We start from the raw sequence: 10,100 nt of genomic DNA, 5'->3' as shown, positions 1-10,100 counted from the left end.
AAAGGAACAAGCCATAGATTGTTTGGGAAGGATCGTTTAGGCAGCGAGAGCAGAGCACAGTATTTTTAAGAGATTGAAAGTGTGTTGAGAGTTGTTGAGAGTTGATGGGGGAGTGGCAGGCAGTAAGGTTGGAGGCACGTGTAAGAATCAGATCACAGCCGTGTAAGGAGCTTGGGATTCACTCTGAGTGCACAGGGAAACCATGGGAAGGACTTATTCCTGGAGATGGAAGGGTTTAGTTTATTATTTACAAGGTCATTAACTGATTAATGAAGAATAGATTGGAGAGGGAGCAGAAAGCCATTGCAGGAATCTGAGTGAGCCATGACCATGGTTTAGACTGAGGGATGGCTGTGAATATGAGATGCTTGGGAGGTAGTCAGGTGTTAGTCGTTCAGTTGTGTCTGATTCCTTGCAACCCTGTGGACTGTAGCATACCAGGTTCCTCTGTCTATGCAATTCTCCAGGCAAGAATATTGGAGTGAATATGCATTTCCTACTCCAGGGGATCTTCCTGACCCAGGAATTGAACCCGGTCTCCTGCATTGCAGGCAGAATCAAGTATGACTCCCTTAAAGCCTTGGAACTAAAGTTATAATGAAATTCTTCAAGTCATCAAATTCAGGAAGAGGTTTTTAAAGAAGCTGAGAATTCCCTAGTATTTTCAAGATTCCCATTCTACTTAGAAATTATAGAACAATAAACAAAGATAGGGACTCTGATGTTATAAAAGTCAGACCTACTTAAATCATAGTCTCCCTTCAATGGACCCACAATTGTTTTTAATTAATTAATTTCACTAAAATCTAAAAGTGAATGTCCTAAAATAAGCATAGTACTTTGTGGTAGTTGTATTAATTTTTGGTTTCTCTTGCCACAGTGTTGAATGTCTTCTTTAGCCAGTTACATTTTCTTGTTTATTCTGACAATTTATAGCTTAATCTCTTTTTTTTCTGATGCTAATGATGAAATATTTATCTCCTGTGATGGTGGACAGTTTCAGTTGAATAACTGAATATTTCAAAACTAATTTTAAGCATCTAATTATTTTCCTACCAAGACTTTGGCTGGTTTGTTATAAAGAGTGAAGAAAAAGGATTTATCGCCCTTCCCAGTTTTGTACTTGATTTGGTGGAATGATGTTCTGAGCAAATCCAAAAAGAGTAGAAAAGGAGCCGTATTGTGTGAGTGCCATGACTTTACCTGTGTAATTGCTTTTTGGCTAAAACCGATCTTTCGATGGTCTACCTGTTACAATCTCAGGCATGCACGGGTTTTTAAACATCTGAAAAGTCACCTATCTTTTTGTTCTCAAATTTCAAAATAAAAGTTTTCAGAGCTCAGGTAAATGAGAAGGTCAGTAATGTTTTTCTTGATTACCGCTGTTCCACCATCTAGAAAGAAGAATTTCTTTTGAAAGATGTATTTTTAAGTGTCTTTCAAAGAACTTTGGATGTGGGCTCCTGGTGGTGCCCAGGAAGTGAAATGAACCATAAATGAGACACATCAAAAGTAACTTACAAAGAACTTTTTTAATATTAAAGTGATGAATCAGAGCTCAAATTAACAAGTAAAGGAGTCCGCCTATATAATGAAAATCTTTTTCCAACATAACACTTCATTATAAAGGGAGTTTTTCTATAATAGAAGCAAGTGTAATTACATTTTTATATATAATTAGGACATTATTATCATTTCACCATATCAAAGTTCATTATAAGACATCTCCGATACATTTTTCATAGAGCAAAAATAAAAAGAGAACAGGAGTCCTTCAATTAGACTCATATAAGGACATCCACAGAGACTGAGAGAAGCTGATCAAACAGCTTACTTAGCCCAAAAGGGACCAGGTAGAACCCACGTTGCTTTTATGACACAGAAGTTGCTTTTCTTGTATCCCATATAATTTCTAATTATGGTTTTTTACCCTGTTCGTATTCAACCATGAGAAATTAAAGGTGCAACGTTCCCAGCTGGAACTCAACTTTCCCCAATATTTCAAACTCTGCATCACGGCTCCCTGGTGTTTACTGAGCTGTGTGGAATTCTTACTCTGCCCAATGCAAACACCTGTCAAGCAGGAGGCAAACTACAAACTGTTCTGTTTCACCAGTTTTATGAAGATGAAAAAGGTTCCCTTCTTCCCTTGCCCCCATCACCTTGCAATATTTTTGGAAGATAATTAACGTAGCTTCTAAAAAAATTAAAAAGTTACATATTTTTAGAACAGATCATCTCTAGCTGAGTGTGAAAAATGTGTCATGAGTCAGGATTTATAAATGTGAGAGCAAATAAATTTTGACTTGTAAAAGTAGCATATTAACATGTCCCAAGTTAGTTAACACAAAATGCATCTTTTATACATGAGTTTACAGCAAATGTTGCTTTTGGTGCAGATGAAATGATGAAGATAGCATGATCTGAGGAACTGACTCTTAGTACTGCAGCCTCAGAATTTCAGCTTTTTGTCTTACTTAAAGGCCACTCACTAAGCAATGCCGCCATGAATTTATCATTTATGTTCAGCTTGGTTTTAAGACGTTTAGCCTCTTCTCTATATGCAGAATGTGTGGGATGAGCCAGAGAAAGATTTATCTCTGTCCCTCGTGACTTGAACATAGGAAGGTCAGCACTGAGTGGTCAAGGGCGTCCACTTTGCACAGACAGGGAAACTGAAGTATACAAATTGCTGTTCCTGCTCCTAGAACTGGCTTTCCTGTCTCCATGTCCAGGGACCTCTCTGTTCCACCACATTCCAGCAGCACTTGTCACATTTCTCTACAGTTCTCACAGTTTCATAGATTTTTAAAAAATCAATTTGTTATTTCTTCTGTACTAAATAACAGTTTTTGAGTGTTTGTTTGTTGCTGCACCACAAGGCATGTAGGATCTTTAGTTCCCCAGCCAGGGTTGGAACCTGCATCTCCTGCATTGGAAATGAGGCATCTTAAATGCTGAACCACCAGGGGAGTCCTAATATATTTTTATTTTAGAGATCTTGTGTGTGTATATGTGTGTTTATGGTATACCATTGCAAACTTCTCACCCTTTTTTTTAAGATAACAATTTGGTATCAATTAATATGTATAAACTAACAAAAGACATGTATGCTATCTCTCAAACTAATGATTCAGAAGATATTTCAAGGATGCCAGATTTATAATTCTGAATACCAATTTTTATTATTACTGTTAAACTATTAACAGAAATATCACAATTAATTGGACTTGCTGATGAACAGGATTTAAATAAATAGACGAATTATACATGACGGTTTTACCTGGGCTTTATTGATCACTTCATTCTGTGTTTTTGATTCTTCTGGGTGCATATTACTTTGTATAAAATTCCCATAGACCACATATCAAAATGTTAAAGAAGACTACAAATAAACTGGTCATTTATGGCAGAGATGAATTTGAAATAATGCCTTTATTATAAACCTAAGCACATCCCTTCTTAAATGGTAACTCACAGATCTCACAACTGTGAGTAACTCGTTTGACCAGTCACTTATACAGCTATAAGTACAGTTAGTCAGACATAGAGAATCCTGTTAGGAATTAACTTGTCTCCCTAATTTCTTAACTCAGATGTAGTGATCAATAACTTCTGAGGATACTCACAGTCCTGCCTGTAATCCTGACGTGTATACAGTTCTGTCATCATTGTCTGACAGATTAAATCTTTATCAAAAGTAGCAGCCAGTCTTTCTGTACTCAGACCATCTGATTATTCCTTTTGAATGTTTATGAAATTTGGTTCTAAATATTAGAATTTTCTATGAGAAATTATTTCTTAGAACCAGATGCCTTCTTCTTTCTCCATCCTAACCAAATTCTAAATGTTCAGATTATAAAAGAATTAAGATGACAGTCTCTATGTAACAGTCTTAATATAATGGGGAAAATCTGTTTAAATACTTTCTTATTCCTTGCCTCATAAATTTAAAAATCTCAACATTAGCGTAGAGATATGTCACATTTCCCTCCAAATAACCTAAAAAATATCATATTTCTGGCACATTATTTAAATATGACAAGTTAAATGTCTACCTCCTTTTTAGCTAAAGCAATAAATATATATTAAAATAAATATAATATTAAAATAGCTAAACCATAGTCCATTGAGAACAATCAACAGAAGAGTGTGTAAATCAATTATTGGATTCATTTTATTAAATTTTTATCATATTATCAAACCATGGAGCTACTCCCTTATCTCATAATAAATAAATGCTTTGACAGAAAATGACAAAGTTTCTGTTTTGGGCAGCATTGTCATCCAGCTGTGTGTCTGTGCCTGACAGCCTAAGTTTTGAGGCTGTCTCTTATGAATTCAGCCTGCCAGTGAGGTGCCTTTGCACAAATTTGTGTGCATTCACTTGTAATTTGGTTTTGCATGCTCTGATTTTTTTTTAGGGTTCACACGCATTTGTTTATATATGATTCTTCCATTTGACTTTAGGCCTTTTGAAGAAAAGGAACTATATTTGCTATTTGATTTATACTTTTCCATGGTGCCTGGTAATGAGCTCTGCCCATCACAAATCTTTAGTAAACATTATTGAATCATTTTCTAACTGCTGATCACTGTTACATGATGGGTTTTTGTTTGTTTCTTTTACTTTAGTTCTAATGGTACTGCTGTCTCCCAAATCAGCTGAAAACTTTCCTTTTCAGAACATCTGCATTTTAAATATAGCAATGGATACATGTCGATCCCAAACTGTATAGCACAGGGAATTCTGCTCAATGCTATGTGGCAGCCTGGATGGAAGGGAAGTTTGGGGGGAAATGGTTACCCATATATTTAAGGCTGAATCCCTTTGCTATATACCTGAAACTATCACATTGTTAATTGGCTGTACTCTAATTTAAAATAAAAAGTTTAAAAAGTTAAAATGAAAAATGTCATACATATTTCACTCTCTAAAAATATGTTTATAAGAGATAATATTTTTAAAAAATTTTAGTGCTAATAAACTTACAGTTATACATATTAAAAAAAAAAAAGAACATGTGAATGCTGGTGGGAAAACTGGGACTGAAGGACTGTAATGTACTATAATGCCCCCACTGCATTTGTGATAAATTCTAAGGTTTCAGAAGTCTTTCTAAGGAAATGTCAAGTAGGTGCTTCTTATTTACAGCAGATGCATCTTTTCACGAATCAAAGGCAGTATAGGTTTCCCACTTTGCTTTCGGAATGCGGGGCTGGATGAAGCACTCTTTTAACCTATCAAAGGACTGATCCTGCGTTCAGAGTCTAAAGTTATGTGGATTCATATTTAATTATGTTGGCCAATTATTTTGCTACACTCACAGGATGGGGAGGGATGGTGACATAGAAGAGAATTCCCAAACCACACAAACTATTGCTATTCCTCCCTGCCGTCACTGCCATAGTATCTCCATATTCCTGTACCTTTTCTCTTCTTTAAAATGAAACTTTGATCTGTGGAAAGAATAGCATTAACATAAAGTGCAACAGAAGGAAGCTGCATTTGGCATAGAGCAATGTGCTGGAAAGGCTTGCAGTTTAGAAATGCAGTTTTTGCTTCTTCAGAAAGAAAAATTCTTCATCTCATTAGTTTACAAATGTAACGCTCTAAATATGTTTTTTACAGCGTTAACTCAAAATTGGACTGATCTAGTATACTTGGAAATGGGAACTCTGTTGTTTTTATTCTTTGGCTCCTTGAGGTTACTATTACTTAGTATTTTTCACAAAGAATGTGTGTATTATATTTGTATTTCTTTCTAAGTAGTGGGTATCATTGGGACAGCATTCAGATGAAATGAAAAAGGTACTTTGTGAAACTTAATGAAGTCACCAATTCTCAAGTCAATATGTTACTTTCTTGTGCAAGAAACTAGAAATTTTATGAAGGATAAATATAAGTATCTAGATCTATTCCCTTTTTAAATTTCTGGCCCTAGATAAGGGGCCATTCATAAAAGGCCAGAATGATTTTGTTTTAAGGGTTTGTTTGTGGCTTCATGTTTAAGATAGAGTAAATCCTGTTATAATACTCCAAGTCAACATCTAACTATGTTTCTCCTCTAGAAAATTAGGTAAACAACAGTAAAGTATCACTCACAGGGCCAACCTTTTTATTTGACTGTACAACCAAAGAAACAGACTTAAAATGTTTTTTCTTCTTTGAGATTTGTTTTGAAAGAGCTCACTCCTCAACTCTGCACCAAGGCATATGCGTTTTGCAGCCATCAAGTTCTCTGTTCATTCATGCCATTTTTTCATTCGGAGAGTTGCTTAAGGATTTACCACAATGCTAATAGCTCCTCTCATGGAGCCCCCAGCCTGGCAGTAAAGCTCACTAGACAAGCAGAAACATGAGGTTAATGCTTTCCACATTTCTGAAGCAGTGTTTGCTGGCTTTTCCTGCATCCTCCTCCAGGAGAGTTGCTTTGCCTGGGAGACTTGCCGTAGGGTTGAAACACCATAGCAGCAGTGATTCTGGTGGGCAGAACCTCCTCTCCAAGAAAAAATGCAGTTCTGACTCCAGTGTTGTGAGCTGCATCTCAAGGGCAGCTTGGACAGCTGTCATGGCCAGCTCATCTCTTGTCTTTTTCTGACCTCTTCTGACCTCATTTCATCCATAAGTAATGTCTGAAGTTTCATACCGTGGCTGGTGCTCTGGCTTCAATAATGTAATTATTAGGGTCCCACAGTCGACCAGTTGGCCAGATGAGCATAGAGCACATCTCTCCCAGATGCCCTTGGCGCCTGACAGATGGCAGTGTCAATCGTGTTTAAAGACCTTGTGTGCTTCGGTTTCCTTTTAGGTCCCTTTAAAGCTGTACCAGCCAAGTTGAGTGTGAGAGAGAGAAGGTCCAAACATCAGGGCTGAAATGAAGCTCAGAAACCACTGAGGGAAAAAAAATAGGGGGAAAGATACTTTGAAAGGACAGGATAGAGACTGGGGAGGAGGGCATAGATATGATTGGGTGTTTGTCTGTGAAACTGGTCCCAGCAATACCCTTTTCCATTCATTCTAGTCATCTTAACTCGAGTCCAGGATCCCATTCTCCCATCCAGCTCTTAGGTATGATAAAGAAAGAGTCCCCCTCAAGACAGATACAACTTCTCGATTTCACTTGCCCCTTGGCAAAGTGTCCTGGTGCGGTGCCCGACCTACCCAACAGTCCCTGTCAGCCACACCCACCTAGTGTTTCTTTAGTAACATCGGCAGAAGGCAACGGATCTCCTCTCATATCATCACTCGTCCAAAAAGCCCAGGCCTGGATAGTCATTTCTTGAAGCGCATCTTCCATGTAACCACATATTCCTGCTCTGTGTGTGTCACATGAGAAGCCAAGAAATCAGCATTCCAGGTGACCACCTAAATAACATACACTTAGTTTTATTTCTGCGAAGAGATGGAGGCTCATTTCCAAAAAGCACCGGAGGGTAGCATTTTTTATCTGTTTACAATAAATTAACTACTACTTCCCTTCTCTCAAAATTAAAAAAGTAAATACATTTTGCAATCCAGCAACTACTTTAAGCAAACAATGCTTTCTTTCTTTTCTTTTTCTTTTTTTTTTACAGCCTGGGGCAGGGAGGTGTTGCATTCAGTTTTGTCACTCATTTTGAGTCATTCATTCAGGAAAACAACACGAAGATTGTGTTCTCTTCAGTGCTGTATTTGGATGCTGTCTGAGGCAACGGAGGAGGGAAGGCATAACTGCCATCTGTGTTCACAGAGCTCACAGTGGAAGAGGGAAGACGAACGAGCTTCCTCCATGTATCTTATTAAATTTGTATGCACTGAGTGCCATTTACCTGGAAAGGAGCTTGGAACTCCCAGCAAGTTCCCTTGGAACTGCAAGATAGCTGTGAGATCATCCAGGAGGGACAGGGGACAAGGTGGTCACGGATAGACATTTTCAGCTGGTGCTCAGCTCTGCTCTTCCAAGTTTCTCCACAGTGTATTTTGAATCCAACCTCTTTTCTTCAGCTGACCGTGGTCATCACAGTCTGGAGAATCACACATGTCCCTGACAGTCTCTTCTAGAGGGGCCATGTCCTTCCTTTCAGCCATTAATTATCACAAAAAAGACATCAGATTGTGTCACCCTTTTCCTTTGGCAAAGCTTTCTGTTGCCTTTCTGTTGCCTGCGGTGTAAATTCTAAAAACCTTAGCTCAGTGTAGGAGGCCTGGTAGAGCCTGATTCAATGACTAACCTTAGGGCCCATCATGCTGTTCCCCTCGCTCAGCCTCCCCCAAATACAGCCTAAGCTCCAGCCATGCTGCCGTCCTGCTCATCCGTGACTCCAGGTCTCAACCCCTGCTTCTCCTTCTCGTCTGTCCAGCTGGTACATTTCTCTTCACACATGAAAGATGCAGAACTCAGATGCAATCCTGCCCCATTTGGCCTGGCAGACTGCTCTTCCTTCCCGGGAGAACCCACGGCATTTCTTCATTCCTTCAAAAGATGATGGTGCAGCTTTTCTGCTTCCACTGGACCATGAGTTCCTTGAGGGAAGGGGTTGTGTCTCACCCGACCTTATATCCTGGGGACCTAGCAAGATCCCCAGCCCAGAGTGGCATCCTGACCAATCCTCCTTAAATGGACAGATACATGAAAGAGAAATTGACTGTACTTTCTCCAAGGCCTTATGTCATCAATGCCCTCCTTTTATTCATTGTTTAAGAGAGCTCAATGATGCATTGAGTCATTCCATGGATGTTTCCAGAGTGAGTGTGTGACCACCTCTGGCACACACCTCATTCAACATCAGGCTACAGAGGCATTGAATATAGCTACAAAAAGTCAAGTTCAGAATATGAGCAGATAACTTCTTGAGCCCAGAACTTCTGTCCCTGATTCTCTCAGCTCCCGCATTATTAGCATCTGGGTCAGATCCCTGTGTACGGAGCCGCTGACAGTCTCTATTTTCTTTATTATTATTTTCCTCTGGCTTCGCAGAAGCGCAGCCGTGCTGTTTGGCTGCTTGTGGTTCTGTGATGCCAAGATGTTTTAGAACAATGTTGTGATGCCTGGTCCACACCTACTACCACTGAGACAAGCCCAGAAGTTAAATTATGAAGCAAACGTAAGCTTTGAAGAAATTTTTATTTAATCTGTATTCCCCTGTTTCATCTGCACATCCATCCAGCACAATCTGCATCATTATTAGCCACATCAACTTGCTAAAAAAAAAAAAAAGAGAGAGAGTAAAAAGTAAGACATCTGTGTTATAGCATTAATATATTCAAAGGTTTTTACTTTCATCTTGCAGGCATTAACAGTGTGTAAATGCAATGTAAGCGCAACCTACAACAGCACGAAGTTAGCAGAAGGAAAATGGACTCAGGAGCCTAGCAAAAGAAGGGAGCCTACAAAAAAAGGCAAACAAGGGAAAAATAAAAGGTATGTTTGTGTGGAGGGGACAACCAGGTTAGGGATGATGTAAAAAGCAGAGTTTTATCAAGAAATCCAGTATTTTGCCTATTGCTCTCGCAGAGCCTTCTAATTGCCAGCACAATTTCTAAGGCACTCAGGCAACCCTCAAGCAGTGTGCTGAAGGTGTGTTTGTGCGGCTATGCCCTCTGGCTTGGCTGCCAGCCTATTTCCTTAGATCAGAGCCAGAAGGCAGACTGTTTTCGAATACCGATCACCTCACCCGGACCTAATCCTTTGAGTTCTCTTTGGCATCTATTCCTTCTGCCAGTTTCCTCTTCTGTTCCTCTCTTTTCTTCTGAAGTTGACAACAAAGACATCCTCAGGGTCCTCCTTGATGTTAGACCACTCTTGATGTTATTACAGTGTGGTTTTTCTTTTTTTTTTTTTGTAACCTAAAGTTGTGCTACTTTTATATTCAGCTAGCACAATATTTGCACACCAGAAGATAAAGAAAATGTGAATATGTTATCCAGAGTGATCGTTCCTTTTTAATTTGTGCCCCTCAGTGTTTTTTTGATGTAAACCCCTTTCCTTTCCCTGTCCCTCATCTCCATACCTGATCAAGAACCCGAAGGTCTCTCTTTAGAGACGAGGTTACTTCTATACCTTAAATTGGCCTGACCTGCCAGTTTTAATTTTAAAAATATGGCTGTATGCGATATG

At 38.9% G+C, this 10,100-nt stretch overlaps 1 long non-coding RNA gene across 1 annotated transcript in view; it reads left to right on the top strand.

The window, feature by feature from the left end:
* LOC104991266 overlaps window positions 1-9,386 on the top strand; it is a 165,742-nt gene extending 156,356 nt beyond the window's left edge. Inside the window, exon 4 of the long non-coding RNA XR_825591.1 lies at window positions 9,274-9,386. This is a non-coding gene — a long non-coding RNA (uncharacterized LOC104991266). The remainder of the gene's footprint in view (window positions 1-9,273) is intronic.
* Window positions 9,387-10,100: the final 714 nt, after the last annotated feature.

This window comes from Bison bison, unplaced genomic scaffold, assembly GCF_000754665.1.
Source record: "Bison bison bison isolate TAMUID 2011002044 unplaced genomic scaffold, Bison_UMD1.0 scf7180017864184, whole genome shotgun sequence".
NCBI classification, from domain to species: Eukaryota; Metazoa; Chordata; class Mammalia; order Artiodactyla; family Bovidae; genus Bison; species Bison bison.
The sequence above is the reverse complement of the archived record's forward strand: the minus strand, read 5'-3'. Positions and strand labels throughout refer to the sequence as shown.